This window comes from Sciurus vulgaris (genome assembly GCF_902686455.1).
Source record: "Sciurus vulgaris genome assembly, chromosome: 8".
NCBI classification, from domain to species: domain Eukaryota; kingdom Metazoa; phylum Chordata; class Mammalia; order Rodentia; family Sciuridae; genus Sciurus; species Sciurus vulgaris.
In genome coordinates this window covers 23,507,329-23,524,377 of record NC_136468.1, presented here as the reverse complement: position 1 = coordinate 23,524,377, position 17,049 = coordinate 23,507,329, and the positions used below count along the sequence as shown (strand labels likewise).

The 17,049-nt window shown below is 39.1% G+C and overlaps 1 protein-coding gene and 2 long non-coding RNA genes across 3 annotated transcripts in view; 2 read left to right on the top strand and 1 right to left on the bottom strand.

Moving 5' to 3' along the window:
* LOC306667525 (uncharacterized protein) overlaps window positions 1–157 on the bottom strand; it is a 58,869-nt gene extending 58,712 nt beyond the window's left edge. Inside the window, exon 1 of the mRNA XM_079150211.1 lies at window positions 108–157. The gene's annotated coding sequence lies outside the window, so the exon portion shown is untranslated. The remainder of the gene's footprint in view (window positions 1–107) is intronic.
* The window catches only part of LOC306667527, a 159,459-nt gene that overhangs the window by 114,900 nt on the left and 27,510 nt on the right, over window positions 1–17,049 (top strand). The gene's annotated exons all lie outside the window — the stretch shown is intronic.
* Window positions 238–2,938, top strand: LOC306667532. Its single transcript, XR_013765590.1, has 2 exons — window positions 238–1,057; window positions 1,095–2,938. It is a non-coding gene; the product is annotated as an uncharacterized lncRNA (long non-coding RNA).

Sequence of the window (17,049 nt, the reverse complement as noted above, 5' to 3'; positions counted from 1 at the left end):
CCTTGCTGAATGGGTTTCTTCAGCATGTCAAATCACAAGTGCCACATCCCATTCTCTGTGCGTCTGTGTGGCATTTCCCAAACACTGAGAACATAAAGGAAACTCACCTGCGTTAAGCAGGCCTCGTGAGAAGTCTCCTCTTCAATACAGTAGACCCAGCAAGTCAGCTGTCATCAGGAAATCCATTTTCCTCAGAATCTCACTTCATATGCACAACAAAGACAATGGCTACAAAAGAGCACAAGGGCGTCCAGTGCCACCGTGCAGAAGTGCGACCAAGGCATCATGGTTTCAACTGAAACTACATCATGAGTCGTGTGCAAGTTGACATTCTGGTTTGACCTGAGTTGGGTTTTGTTTCTAGGGTCATCAACCCTTATAAATGTGAAGGAGTAGCTACTGTGAAAGCCAGACGCGTCCCACTTGCCGGGGCAGTGCAGAGAAGCCAAATGCGGAAAGGCCTGTCCTGGCCATGGCCACTTCTCCTCAGCGCGCCTCTTATTCCTGCTCCTGCCAGGAAATGCTAGAGAGAGCAGAACTGAGGCCAGGAGCTCAGCACAGCCATGCAAGTCCAAACACAGGCTAGGGAAGGCAGTATTTCAAGTGACTGGATGTTGTATTTTTCCTGAGTGTGAGAAGATGTGAAATACATCTTTCTTTATAAAATTCTATACAGACAGAACTTCAATAATTAACATACAGCACTCCTGGTAATTTCAAGACATATATCTCCCAAAGACTAAAAAGAAAACCCTTTAATTCTATATCCTTTTGGGTGAGAACAGTAATAACAGTAAAACCAGACCAGTTCAACCAACTGCGGAGCACTACTAGGAATAGTGAGATCTCTGAATTGTAGGACAGTGTGATACTTTGGCTTTTTACAATCCTATTTCTTAAAAAAAATCATTTTCTTGTGGTGTTCTATTGTGAAAGAGGTGTACTGGTGCCAGCCAGCAGTTACACAGTGCTGTGAAGCAGGCTAGCCCTCAGCACTGCCTGCTCCAACGCCCCCTGCAGGCAGGTGCCCTGATTCTACCCACTGAGGCAGAAGCACGTGGAGGCCATTCCTTCATCTCTGGCCAGCAGCAGAGCACATGTGCCAGCCCAGGCAGTCCAGCCCCACAGCCTTGTGCTAACCACTTCACCACACCAACGTACTTCAAAATCACCAAATTCTGAACTTTTGGTTGTCAGAAGAGATAATCGTCACTATCCTAGTCTGAAAAATCATTGAGATCTTCAATGTCCCCCAAAGGCCCATGTGCTAAAGGCTCAGCTTCCAGGGTAGTGCTACTGGGAGGCAGCTGCATCTGCAGGAGGAGGGTGGGGCCTTGTGGGAAGTCCTTAGGGGAGGCCTGAGAGGAGAGTATGGGACCCCAGACTTTTCCTTTTCCCTTGCTCCCTGGCTTGTGACATAAGCAGTTTTGCTCTGCCACAGTTTCCCAACATAACATGGTGCTTTTTGGCCCAAAAGCAATAAAGTCACCTCATCATTAGTGGGGCCTTCAAAACTGTGAGTCGAAATAAACCTTTTTTCTTTGTAATTATCACAGGCATTTGTTACAGAAAGTTAGCTAGCAGACTCTTAGAATAATTTTGGTGTATTTCTTACTCTCTTAATCCTTTGGTTTTCAAATCAAGGCATCTTTTAAAAGAAATAAAAGTTTTCCTATATTCAAATAGTAAAAACTGTACTGTATTCAAATAAGTAAAACTGTACACAAAAACCTTTCCAAGTAGAAATTCTACCCTTAGACAAGGCTTGTTTAAAGTCAGATCTGCTTTTGTATACAATATGCTCGTTACTAAAACAATTTTTTCCTCACAAGTTTCTTTATATTATGAAAAATGTATTTTCTAAGAGTCTTGTTTTTTGTTGACTCACATTTAATTAGAATGAGTTCCAAATCATTCATTTTTCAAACCTGCACATACCCAGTTTTTCTAATATGAAAAGTGAAGTTAAAATATTTAGTTTTCCTTGAAGTTGCCTGAAGCCTCAGGCTGGACCTTGGTTTTATGATATGTTTCTGTGCAGATAAGAACAACATCATATTTAACATAAGAATGCTGGAACTTCTGAAGGCTTCAGCAGGGTTAGCTTCAGAACACAAGCAAAATAATGTCTCCCACCACACTCAGCTTCTTTCAGTAATCTTAGACACAAATATTCCCTAATACACAAGTGGAAGACGATGTCAGTCACTTGAGGCTTATTAAGGCTGACCAACATGAACTATTATTTCCTAGACTTTCTGCAAGTACTGACACGTGGTCTATACATTTTTTAGGTTTCTTTGAAACAGACCAATGTACATGGGCAACCGATTTTCAACAAAGGTGCCAAAGCAATTCAATGAGGAAAGTGAAGTCCCTTCAACAAATCATGTTAAGGAACAACTGAGAAAGTTTATGGGGAAAAAAAACAAAACAAAACAAAAAAAAAAACTGACCTCTACTTAACCCCTACATAAAAATTAACTGGTGATGGATCATAAAAGTTTGGAGAGGTAAACAATATTTGGTTAACCAAGAATACTCAAAGAAAATTAAAAATTTTAATTAATTACTATAAAACTCAAACCTGCTCATCAAAAAGACACAAGGAAATAAAAGGTATGCTGCACACTGGGAAAATATATTTGCATGAAAACTTCTGCAAAATAATTTTATCCACAATATGTCTAAAAACTCCTACCAATTCATAAGTTGTTTTTTTATTTTTTAATTTTGATGGTACTGAGGCTTGAATCCTTTAAAGCATCATGCCTACTAGGCAAACACTCTTACCAGTGAGCTACATCCTTAGTCCTCCTAAATTAGTATTAAGAAGAAAACAACCCAATTTGAATGTAGACAAAAGAAAAAAACAACCAAAATTATTTTAAAAGACACATTTAAAAATATATATATTAATGGCCAATGAGTTCATGTTGTTAAGAAAATGCAAATTAAAAAAAAAAAAAAAACAGAATGAGATGCTACCACATCTCCAGTGAAAAGACCTAAATTAAAAAACCAACATTGTACAAATGCTTAGAAAAACTGGAGCACCTGGAACCCACATGCATAAGCTTCTTTATGCATTGCTTCCTGGAGTGTAAACTGGTACAATTACTTTGGGAAAGGACTTGAAGCTTTCTTACAAAGGTAAACATCCAACTACTGTTTACCCAACACTTAAACCTAACCTAAATCTAAAAAGGAATGAGAGGAATAGAGAACTTGCTGATAGCAGCTTCACATTTATAATAGCCAAGAAAGTGAAAAAAAAAATCTGAATGCTGGTCAACAAGAGAAAGGATTAACAAATTGGATCTATTCACTCGGGAATACTTGGCAATAAAGAATGAACTGATATGCACAACATAAAACTGTTGGGTGAAAGAAGCTAGACACAATGGAGTACGTGCTCCATGATTTCATTTACAGGAAACTCAGGAATGGGACTGTAATGAGAAAGAGTTTGTCAGTGAGTGCAGAGATGATGACATGCGGCATGAAGAAACCTAGGTGAGGGAAGCATTTTACCTCTTGGCTTGATTTGGTTACATGACTCTATTTTTCTGCAGGCACATTATACATCAACTAAAAAGGAGGGCTGGTAGGATGCCCCAATTATCTTGATGGTCCCAGGTCTCCTGAGCAATGTGATCTGATCTGCAGTCTTGGATCCCACCAAATGGGGACTTATCTGAATCACTCCAGTTGGATGACTACCATGGCTGTCTGTTCTCTTTGGTATTTTCTCTAGGGGAAGAAAGGAGCTGGCTTCTTGTTCTCTCATCTAGCAGTAATGGTCAATCAACAAGCCAGGTCTCAGTCACAGTGTCCCTTACAGGCCCACCAATTTCCAAGTGACAACTGACAACGTGCACTCAAACACATTCCTCATCTTCTGGAGGAAATGGAGAATAGATGAAAGAAAGGAGGTTTAGAAAGAATGCCATTTGGAACAGGATGATGATATTCATTCTGGCCAATATCAGAAGTAAAATAACTGCTCTGTTTGCCTGGGAGCTCACATGTTCAGAACTCAGGACATTCTAGTACTCTCCATGTCTGCCTTCCAAGGGCATGACGTCAGAGGGCCTGCTCTTTGATCTAGAACTGACCAGAAGGCTCTAAGTTGGTAAATAACTAACAGGGGTACAGAGTTCAGATAACACCAGAAGATCGTTCCTATCTTCAACTACATCTAAATTGCTACAGAAAGAAAAAAAAATATTCAACAATATTGCTTTGCAAATTCCGAAGGTAGATTTGGGGTTCTTAGTACTGCACTAGAGGTAAGGGTAAGCCTGAGAAGAATCTAAAGGTCTAATCAAAGTGAGGCAATTGGCCTTTACTGTGGAATAGTTGTGGGGATGATCTCAAGAGATTTTTCATGAGAGACAGTCATTTTTTCCTAAATAAAATGAGAGAACCATAAGATTAGAAACATCAATTCAGTTTCTTCTCAGACACAAGTAGTGTCAAGGAAGTTAAAGAACTCTGTTGGATATTAGCTAAAATCTAATTCTTCCCCTGTTCGTAATATCTACATAACCAAAAGGATACAGAGGTGATCAATACGTATTTGGAGCTATTTCCACAAAGGAACTCGGAAAGAAGAATCTGAGATGATTCTTACAAGAAGCAGGAGGAGAAGCATGAGGGTCTATGCCCCCAAGGAATAAATAATACAGAAGGGAAGGAAGAGGAGATTATCTCAGGAACTCTATGGGAAAAGGCAGGGAAGAAATCGAACAGCAAAACCTGTTCATGTTTTTATTTGTATTAAGATCAAGCACTACTTTTACAGATTTCTGTTAATGACTAAGTTGGATGTTGTGTAAAACCTAACTTTTCTTCTACCAATGAAGCCAGAAGAACTCTTCTGGACTATAGGATTAATGACTCTGTCCACTGCAATTGGACAGCACTCTGTATAATAACATCACTGTTTCACCCCAACCAAGTAATTCTGAAAATTAGTTTTGCCCACTGCAATCACTGTGCCCCTTCTTTTCCTTGGCTAAATTCCTGATGCTATATTTTGGATCTTGAATGTCCTCCAAAGGCCCATGTGTTCAAAGTTTGATCCCTGACTACTGAGAGTGGCAGAAATGTTAGGAGATAGGGCCTGATGAAAGGAAGTTAGGCCACTGGCATGTCCTTAAAGGTGATACTGGACCCTCCTCTCTGAACCCTGAGGCAAGAAACTTCTTCTGTCACGTACTCCCAACCATGATATGCTGCTTTTCCACAGTTAAAAAAAACCAACATGTCGACCAACTCTAAAACTGCTGAGTCACAATAAACCTTTCATCCTTGTAAGCTGACTCTCACAAGTATTTTGTCACAGTAACAGAAAGCTGACTAATACGCCTGGCTAAAGAGTATTTCAGATTTAATTGCTTGGATATACTTCTGACAAGTCAACTAGTGAAAGGATTTCTCATTTCAAGATGGTGATCAGGGGATATGAATGATTCCATTACAGTTATATATAAAGGCATATATGCCCACCACAATAAAAAAAATATCAGGGGCATAAGAGCTTTCCACAAATGTCTGGATACCAGAGAGATAAGGAAGGAACACTGCCTGATGAGCTGAGCAGAGGCTGCTCACAGCCTGGTGGGCTTTCTCAGGTATACTGGAAAACCCCAATGAGGTCCAAAGAAAGCAAATACAATATAGGACAGAAATGACAAGAAGGGTAGAAGGGAGATTAGTTGAAAAGATACAAGCAATTATTCCTTTCGTGACTATTTCCTGTACTTATAAGAAAAGATCAAGGTTTACAGGTCCCCAGGCAAAAATAAAATTTAAAAAAGGCAGATGATTCTCTAAGGAGGCTAGACAAATGTTTGGTGAGGACTGAACAGCTAGTGTGGTTATGGCAGCCCCAAATCAAGCCCTCTTCATTCTGACCACTGCTAAGAACCAGGGTTCTGGAAGCCCCATACCACCTAGGGTGAAGCCTGCTCAGGGCAAGAGGCGCCCCCCAGCATAGTTTCTAGGCAGCTGCAATGCCACTTCATTTTTCATATGAACAAACAACTGAGGATAAATATACATTTAGACAGCCTATTATGAAAGGAAATCAAGATAAACAACAAAAAAGACCCTGGAAGAAACAGAATATTTGGAGCAAATTTTAAATAACAAACAAACAAACAAAAAACAAAACAAAAACAAGCAGCGTTTAGGGCTGGGGGTTTCACTTGATGGCAAAGCATTTGTCTAGCATGCATGAGGCCCTGGGTCCAATGCCTACCACTGCAAAACAAAACAACAGAACAACAACAAAAGCTGCTATTGGAGACCCGAAAATCATCTACGAGGCAATCATTACATCCACACAACAATGACGACAACAGAAATAATACAAGAAAAAAGCCTATGAAATTAGAAATAAGAATCCCCCAAAACATGTACAGTGAGCCCCCTGTGCATGTGCTCAGGCTCCCTCATCTCACAGCTACGACTCTGATTAATAATTCTCCCTGATCAACCATACCTTACCTAAACTGTGCCATTTTATACCACTGTCAGAATCTGAAAAGGCATGTGCAGAATGTGTCTGTGGCAAGAGCAGCGGCACAGTGTCCCACTGTTAAGGAAACCAGAGTCCATTTTTACCTCCACTGCTAATTTATAGCATGCCATGCAAACTTCCCCTAATACCTGTTTTTACCTTTCCTACAGAAAGAAGATAACCAAAGGTCAAGTTTTCAGAGTGATATATGACGACTCCTGTAAAGAAGTAATGCTACACAAAGACTAAAACAGCTTAATGGGAAGACATGAAAATGCTAACTCATATTAGTGGATAAATAATGGACACGTGAAATCTTCCCTGGAGAACTCATAAAGAAGATAGACATTCCTCCCACCTGGGTGGTTTGCATACAGTCCTTCTTCAAGTAGAGAGAGGGACTTGATCACTGATTCAGAATGCTCCTAATCCCAAAGCCCTTTTGTGTAACAAAAAATCCTGTCATGTAGCATTTACTACTCTAAAATAAAATTCAATGATAATATTAACAAGGGACACAACTTTTAAAACATCAATACCCTAGATGTAACATAAAGGAGAAACTAAAAGAAAAGCAATTTATGATATTAACACTTCACATAACATATATAAATAATTTTCAGGTCTGATGAACTACATACTAAGATAGATGCTTGTGACTTGGATTTAAAAGAAGTTGTTCATATTAGAAGTACAAGGGGGAAAAGAGGTGAGATAAAGAGGTGGACAAGAGAATGAAAACGAGTGTACACTGTTAAGCATGCAAAAGTTGTGTTTTGTGTAAAAATGGAGTTAGATAGAGGCTCAGAAAATGATAAACTACTTTTCACTGATTAGACCACAGGACAAATGAAACTAGAATGGAATGATACAAGGCACTGCAGGACAGGCACAATCTCTGGCTCCCTCCCGTTCAGTAGACACCATCCTACAACCAGACACCCTTGCACATTTCCACCATGTCCCCCAGGGGGAGGCACTGTGCCCATAAGAACCCCTGGCTACATGGCATTAGAGTTTGCTCCCAGCCTTCCTATCCTATCAGACTGAGCATCAAATCCAGAAGGACAAGTTAGCAACACACCTGAGAAATGTGTTAATTTAGCATGGAAAATGTCTACGAGGAAGTTTATTTGTTTTAGACTTATCTCATTAACTATTACCATATTCAACACTATTTCCTCTTGTTAAATTCAGGAGAATTATGGACGATTTGGTTACTCCATGCAGAATATAGAGTAGAAAGCTCCAACTCTCTGACGTTCATTTAGACAGTACAAAGCGGCTCCGATTGGAAAATTTTTAACATCAAAATCTGGTTAATTAATGACAAAAAGGGAGTTTTTCATAGAATTCTACAACTCTCATTTCCTCAAAACAAGACTTAATGCATTTTTTCACATGTGGTCATTACAGGAAGTGGGGAGCCATTTACTGTAAATGCCTTCTGATGCAATTCCACCATCTCTTTCAAAGAGAGAATTCATCCAAGTAAGGCTTAGTCACTTCTTCAAGAAAAATGCCACTGCACTGAATGTACACAGACTAACCCACATGCCTAAGGAGAAAGATGAACTGGTTCCAGACTTAGAAAAGAGACCACAAGAGAGGTGGTGGTGGGGGTAGTTTCCAACCACATACCTTCTCATTAGAATGGATTAGGTGGTATGTCCAAAAATTTGACCTTCGACTCAGGAAAAAGTCTGACAGATATGTTACAATAATTATTGCACAAATCAAATGCAAAGAGATTTACCTTCTGCCTAGCTTTTAAGGCAACTTCCTAAAAAATACTATAAGACCTCAGTCCTAACCCAGGAACCTGTATGTCGTTAGCATCCCAGCAACTATGGCTATTTAATTTCTAAAATTTCAAAAAGGGAATCCTATACTTTAAAATTTGAAACTGAAACTACATTTTTAAGAGGGTAAGTCTGGGTAATACTGTAAAGCAGTCTGGATAGAAAAACTTAAAGACAGTTCTGACCTCTTCTTAATCAAGGAACAGTTTTTCCAAAATCTCAGATCTACCCAGAGAAAAAACAAGAAATGATCTCTATAGTTTATCCTTACCTAGATTACCAAGAATTCTTCTCAGAGTCGGATGCACACGTTTGTTTCCATGGAAGAGTCAATGCAAGCTAAAGCCCAGGAGTCCTAGAAGACTCTGGGCGGGGCTGCTGGAGCCTGAAATCCCCCTGATGAATGAACTGCACTGTAATATGCACATTCTGAGCAGGCTATTGGCTAAGGGGAGACGATGCGTGCACAAATCTGATTTGCCACCTTCAGGGCGAGCCTCTTATAACCAATCTCAGAAAGATGATGGATACACTACACCAAAGAGAGTTAAAACTAGAAAGGGTTTGTTTTTTTCTGTGGCATCTTCTTGAATCCTAGGAAATGAGGAGAACAAACACAGAGTGATCTGCCTCCCTCAACAGACAACACAAATGAAAAAAGAATTATGATGTCGACACTGGCAATTTACAAACAAATCTCATATCACTGCCAAAGCTTGCTCTTGTTATGTGACTGTTTAGGACTCAGATGTAGGCATAGGCATGGTGCACGGATTTTAAGGCGAAGAATTCTGAGCCATGGTTTTGGGGCTCCACATTAACTCTGCCAAGGGATGGTAATACTTTCAAAAGAAAACTGCTAGGCTGATGATCACAAGAAATAAAAAAAAAAAAATAATGGAACAACAGTAACTGATCTTTTTACAACTGGACGTTTTCAATATGCAGTCCTTGAATCATCTGAATTAGAATTACCTATGGCTGGACTCAGTCTCTGAGGTAGCACCTAGCATTTCAGGTTGTTCTCATCTTTAAAATTTAAGAACTACCTTTCCTGCTGCTGGAGCTGAACAAATACTTCCATCTATTTTTTTTTTTTTAATTACTCACATATTTGCTTCTAATTCCTGTTGAAATCAGGAGCAACAAAAACTCCAGAACCTCCTCAGGAAAACTTGTGGCTGTCACTCCAGGGAAGAGGACAGCCAGTCTGGGTCTGCATGATCACTCTAGCTCCCCCTGCTCTGGGAAGACAGAAGCTCAAGCTGAAGGAAAAGTTTAAGATACAGCACTCAAGGGTAAATGAATGAACACTAGCAGAACCTTAAATGATGGTGGCAAGTGGAAAACACTTCAAAAACAAGAGGAAAACAAGGGGGGACACAGCACTGCTGGCTGCTCCCTGCTCCAGGCACGGCATCAGGAACTGCACAGAGTTGTCTTTGCTAATGGAGCCTCACCAAAACACGCCTTGCCCAGGAGTGCATGGTCGCAGACCAGGTGCTCATCTCCAGCAGGCACATGTGGGTGCCTTCTCCACAGAGGAGTCGGCTGGGTCCACATACCTCCACCCTCAGGAGCCAACAGACTATGAAGGATTTTCAAATATGAGATTGAGAAATACTGTTGGAAATGTTTTTGGAATGGAACCACCTTTCCATATCTCTTATTCTCCAGCCTTCTTTATTCAGTCTAAGGTCATATGACTTTTCAGATTCCAGAGTCACTTTATATCATCTCTCCTCCATTTAAACCAGTTCATTTCAATCCAAAGTGCTGGGTAAAATCTCATCGCTAAAATACAGATAGGAAAATGTGATGTGAACAGCACCAACAGGTATGAAAAGTTATGAAAATTGTTTTATATTTTTCTCCAATAGGCATGATGTTTCTGAAGAAACTTCCTGAATAAGAGGAGCTCAACTTGGAAAACAGTGTATTTATGAAAAAGTTTTTCCAAATGCCCCTGTTGTTTTAAGAAAGATAATTCTAGACTCTGACATCCTTAAATGAAAAGGAAGGAAGCGAATTTTAACTTTTTAGTATGAACTGATCTAGTATATTTGGTGTTCCAAGTATTTTGCCTTATACAAAAATCTGTATCTGTCAGAGTAGTGTTCTCCAATTTTGCATTAGGACTTTGTGTTCCACCAGTGCACAGTCTAGATGAAAGCAGAGCATCCGTGACTGATATGGCAGGCCAGGGGACCCTGTGTATACTCTATGTTTACCTATACACACACTTGTGGTCAAGCTTATCTTACAAATTAGTCACAGAGACTAAACACTACTAGTAGAACAGAACAATTATGACAATATACTGTAATAAAAGTTATATGAATGTGGTCTCTTTTCATTTCTGGAACTTTCCATTTAATATCTTCAGACTAAAGTTGACTACAAGTAACAAACCAATAACAGTGAAACTGTGGGTGAGGGGGAGCTACTCAGTCAACCTCTTTCTAGAAGCATGGTTAAGAGAAATAGTGGCATGAAAGAAGTAATTACTCAAAACATACCTATACTTCAGGGGTTCAGGACTGGGGTGATGTTCCCCCAGGAATACTGCTGCTATTTGACAGTAATCAGGACCTTACATAAAACTGATTTCACTCACAAATGATCTTTATCTGTTTACAAATCTAAGACGTTTAATAAGAGGAAAATGAACGAGACTCAGACTCTCAAGAGCTTTCAAATTGTGATGCTAGTTTTTATGCTTTATTTTGCCCCAAATACACATGGTCTTTTCCCTTAATATGATTATATCATTACTCTTGAGCTTATGAGCTGCTGCAGGTACTTTTGAACGTGCTCCAAAATTGAATAAGAAGGGAAAAAAGAAAAAAGTTTAGAAAGAGACTGACTTGAAATACAGAAGAAATGTATATAACAGGACTACAAGTGACAGGAAAAGAAGAGAATGTAATAATCAAAGTCCCCCCAAATTTGACAGAAAAGGTGCCATGTTGGCTATATGTGCTGAATCAGGGCAGCCTGACTGTGCATGGGATGGTGGCTACCAGGGGCTGACCAAAGCAGGCAGTGCAAGATCAGCCACGTGCGTGACCAGGATGTATGCAAGGCAGTGTCTGTGATCTGGGAAGCTCTGAGTAGTAAAGCTGGTAACAATCTGCCTGTCAATCTTGCAGAAAAGTGGCTATCTGGACTGGCTGGTGACTCATTGATGAAAACCCAGAGTCAGGGTTCAGGCACAGTGTAGTAAGTGGTGTGTGGTCAGCTTCGTGGTCTCAGAGCTTGAACAGAGGCAAGCTCCCAAATGCATGATGCTGGCCAAGAAGAGCCAAATGGGAGCCCAGAGTAAAGTGGCAAGCTCTCCAGAGCTCCTCTAACAATAAAGCCATCCTTGTGCATGAGACTCTCAAGCTCTAATTGTAGGAAGGAGGAAGAATGGAGGTTAGGTATCAATTCTGATTTTTTTGTTACTATTAACATAGTTAACCTTCAGCTGTTCATGAAAATGGTTACTAGTTTTATGTATTTTTAATGTTACGAATGTGCCAAAAGTGAGTCTGAATTAGAGGTTTTTAAAATGACAATCCAGACTTTGATCTTACAAAATAGATGGGTGACATTTAAAAGTGTGTGTGGTGGGGATGTCAAACAGGGCAAAGTGCGTAACAGAATGAAAAGGAAGGGACTGGTTTGGAACTGAAGGTACCCCTTCCTCTTTGGTTCTCGACAACAGACAAATTAGCCTAATATATGGTGATTCATTAGTGGGTTGCAAAATAAATGCAGTGAACTGCAAGCAACAGCTTTATTAAAATGAAAGAACAGAATTAAACAAAAAAAATGAGTTTATCACACTTAGTGTAAGTACATTTATGTGCATGTTGTTTATAGTTTTTCATGATGTAAAACAATCCTTTGTCAGTTATAGCAAAGAAAATGGTCTACTAGGAAAGATTAAAAATCGTGTTTGAAATGAGGTGGGTGGATCATGTATAGATTTAATTTTAATTGGGACTCTGCCATATGTCTCTATCTTAGAAACTAATCCACAAACCAAGATTCATTTGCATTACACTAAGCAACAATTCTAAAGATATCATGTAAGTCACTATTCACTCATTCATTCAGTTTAGCATCTACCCTCCCTGAGGGGTTATGGAGACAGAATGAAAAGAGCAGGATGAAAATTGAAAATGCAGAAAGCAAAAAAGCAAACAACCCCCCCGCCAAATCTCTTAAATATTAGAACCATACAATAATAGCTAACATGTACTGAGCGTGTACTGTGTACCTAAGCGTGTCCTAAGCACTTCACACATCATTAACTCATTTGATCCTCTCAATAATCCCAGTAAAGTACATATTAACATTATCCCTGCTTTACAGATAAAGAACCTAAGAATGAAGTTAGTTACTTATGAGGCAGAGTCTGGATCCAGAGCTCTACTCTTAATTGTGTGGTATCCTGGGTTGTTAATACCACACCTGTGCAGAACTGACAAGACGACTGGGCACTGGGAGAAAGGACATGCAGCACTACTTCCTGGGCTCAGCCAGCTAGCCTTGCTCCTCCCACCAGTGATGTGTTCAAGACAGCCTTTGCCACTTTGTTTCCCGGATGCATTCTGAACATGCTCCCCAGCAAAGCAGTTCCAACTCCCTCTTCTTCCCTGTTTAAAAAATTTAAGATGTTATGGGCCCTTACTGACCTGTAGTAAACCTAACTCTTATTTTAAAAATAACAGGCATTCATTCAGGCATTCATTGGTACTTAAACTTCGTTTAAGTCAATCGTTTCCGACATCTTCAGGTCTCATCTCCACAGACCAGTGGTCCTGCAGCTAGTGCAAGTGCAGCTAGTCTGGCCGTACATAACTCTTAGGGGTACCTCTTTGTACTTTCTCTGTGCAATCCTTCTTAGTGGTTTCAAACAGGATCCCAGGCATAAAATATACTGTGACAAGTGTTTCACACTTTCATATGTTTCAGAAAAATATGAAATGATGTGCCCAAAGATTATTTTCCAATCTAATCCACCTACCCTTGTCTTCAGGTTATATAGTAAACCTTATAACAGGGTCTACACTGACAAGAAATAAGCAAAAATCAATACTACTACTGCTGGTCTGATTCCTTTATGAGGAATTGGGCCCATGAATAAGAACCCTACTTTTTAAATGCTGAGTAAATACAATAAGCACTCGCCTCTTGTACAATCTGAGTTAAAAATGACCAGTGCAAACAAATCCTGAACAAAAGGCAATCAATGCTTAGGTTTTCATTTTTCATCTGACCACTCTACCTCGGTCACATAATTTGAAAATTTTCTCATGAATGTACCTTTTGGCCAAACAACATCTTTCAAACTTGTTATAAAATGATTAAAAAGTAATGCATAGCAATGGCTTGTACTTTGTGATATAATAGAGAATTTTAGAACAATTTAGGATTTTTTTCAAAACTTAATGAAATATTCAAATAACTAAAAAAATCTGAGGCTTCAGTAGACTGTGACAATGCTTCACCATGCTTTATATATTTATACACACACTCTATCTAAATAATTTTATTAAAATTAACAGAATGAAAGTTCAACATTCCTTTTGAAAAATACAGCTAAGGTCGGGTATGGTCAAAATAAAATTTCTCATTGAACAAACACTGCCTACATGCCAACGTCAAAGTCATGTAAGAAGCAGGAAAGAGCTGGGTGCCATGCTACATGCCTTTAATTCCAATCCTCAGGAGGCTGACACATGAGGATCTCAACCTCAAGGCCAGCCTCAGCAACTTAGTGAGACCCTGTCTCAAAGTAAAAAATAAAAAGGGCTAGAGATGGTCTCAGTGGTTAAGCAGCCCTGGGTTCAATTCCCAGTACCAAAGAAAGAGAAGAAGAAGCAGGAAATATGATGCTGTTGTCCATCACTGTAACACTGTTTAGGTATATTTAGGTTACTTCTTTTAATGAACAGATTAGACTGTTTATTTCTACCAAGTAATCATTGTATCTAAAACCAATACTTTCAGCATAGGCTAGGACACATTTTCGGTGGTTGCAAAAAATAAAAGGATGATTCAATTATGTACCAATCTAGTCGGTCAACTTCTAAGAAAGATACAAGTTTTGGATAAGACTGGTAAGTCTGCACTGAACAATATGAAAAGTTTTACAAGTGGTGATAACGCACTGGGACTTTTTTTGATGATGCTCATTTTTCCTGCCCCCTTTGCCCTGTTTCGTTAGCTGCATTGGAGACCAAGAGCTGAAAAATTCACTTGTAAGACATTTGAATGGTTGTGGCACAGGGGGAAGGGAACCACATGCAGAACTGTAGCCTTGGCAAACAGAATGCACTCATACAACACATTAGTGGTCAGCATCAGAACTGCATCTACGCCAGCAAAAAATAATAGAGATAGTAGCCTTCTAGACAGCAGCATTTTGTCTGTTGAAGGTATCTGGCAGAGACCTCTCTAGAATATAGAAGTTAGGGGAGTTGTTTTCTGAGCTGAATTAAGGGTATGCACAACTGAAAAAGACAGGGAATGTCCCAGGGGGCAAGGGCTTAGCACACATGTGTAATCATGCTGGTAGAGAAGAAAGTTGTCCCAGGCTTAAAAATTATTCTGTACGACCTTTATTATCCTTGAGGCAAAGTGTGGGCCTGTTTTTCCTATCGGTACATGATGTGAAGCTGTCCTCAAACTAGCAGTGTGGAAAACGGTGAATTGGGTATAAGTAGGCTTTGCTTTTTTACAACATTTTGCTAAGATAAACACTTTATAAGCAGTATTTTTTTTAAATCACATAACAGACATTATGTCTTAACATTCATTTTTGAAAATTACTAAACCGCTGCATCTACCCGTCAGTTCTAGTTTTGCCCTGTGTGGTCTTGTGCAAGTCCTATCTGCTTTCAGAGATGCAGTGTCCTTGTCTATAAATTGAAAAGCTTAAATATTCCCTCACCTTTCTTCCAATCCAAACTTAAATGGCTAAATAAAAATTATTCTATGACTTATTTTCTCTCAAATATCCTTGAATCTTACACAAATTTTGCTTTAAAAAGGGCGTGTGAAAATAGTGGGGGAGGGAAGGCAGGAAGGCTTGTCAAAACAGATTTAAGTGTTAACCGTCTGTGGTCTTAGACATCACAGATGTGCAAGCAGATCTTTAGACTTTATTCATGTAGCCTAACAACATAAGACCCACTGAACAAAAACTCCCCATTTTCCTCTCCTCCAACCACCATCCTACTCTATCTCTGAGTTTGACTGTTAGATACATCTGGTAAGTGGAATCATGGGATCCTTCTGTGACTAGCTAATTTCACTTAGCATAAGGTATTCAGGTTCATCCATGTTGTCCCATTTGGAAAGATTTCCTTCTTTAAGGCTGAATAATATTCCACTGTGTGGGTGTGGATGTATACACACACCCTGCTTTCTCTATCCATTCATTCACTGACGGACATCTAAGTTATTTCCATAGCTTGATTACTGTGAATAATGCACAGGGAACATGGGAGTGCTAATATCTCTTTGAGATCCTGATTTTAATTCTTTTGGACATACACTCAGAATGGGATTGCTGAATCCCATTTATAATAGTATCCAAAACAATAAAACACTTGCAAATGAATTTAATCCTTAAAATACTTGTACTTGAAAACTACATAGGATTAGTGAAAGAAATTAAAGGTAGCACCCAAATAAATCTTCATGGATTCAAAGACAACATTGTTAAAATCCCTATTACCCAAAGGAATCTATAGATTTAATGCAATCCATATTTAAATTTCCAATGTTAATTTTTATTTAAAAAAAAAAAAAACCTGAAATTCAAATGGAACAACAAAAGACCCCAATAGTGAAAACAATCTTGAGAAAGCATAAAGCTGGGGGCATCACACTTTCTGACTTCCAAATGTATTACAAAGCTACATTACATGTGATTTTAGAGTAGATAATTAAAACAGTATGGTATTGGCATTAAACAGACATATAGGCCAGTGAAATTGAGGAGAGGCCAGAAAGAAACCCAAACACATACAACCAAGTGACCTTTGGCAAGGGTACCAAGAACACACAACAGAGAAAGGGCAATCCCAAATGGTGTTGGGAAAATTGGCTATCCACACACAGAAGAAAGGAATTGAGACTTATCTTACACTACACACACAAACAAAAGCAACTAACATGGGTTGAAAGATTTAAATGTAAGACCTAAGTCTATAAAAAACACAGGAAAATGTTTTACATCATTAGTTTAAGCAATGATTTTTGGGGATATTACATCAAAAGCCTATGCAATAAAAGCAAAGACAGACAAGTAGGACTTGATCAAGCTAAAAATCTTTGTATAGCCAAGGAAACAATCAGGAAGTGGGAGGGCAACCAGATATCTGATAAGAAACTATGCTCCAGAACACATGAGGCACTGCTACAACTCAACAGCAGAAACCTACCTAATGAAAAATGGGCAAAGGACTTTACTTCTTCAAAGATGACAAATAAATGACCATCAAGGGCATGAAAAGGAGCTTGACAGACTCTTCAGCGAAACATGAATCAAAACCACAATGGGATATCACTTCACACCTTTTAGGATGACTTTTATTTAAAAAAAAAAAAAGTGCTAGAAAGGATGTGGAGAAATTGGAACCCTGTACACCACTGAAAGGAAATGTAAAATATGCTCTGGTGCCATCAGAGCCAGCACTTCCACTTCTCTATATACTT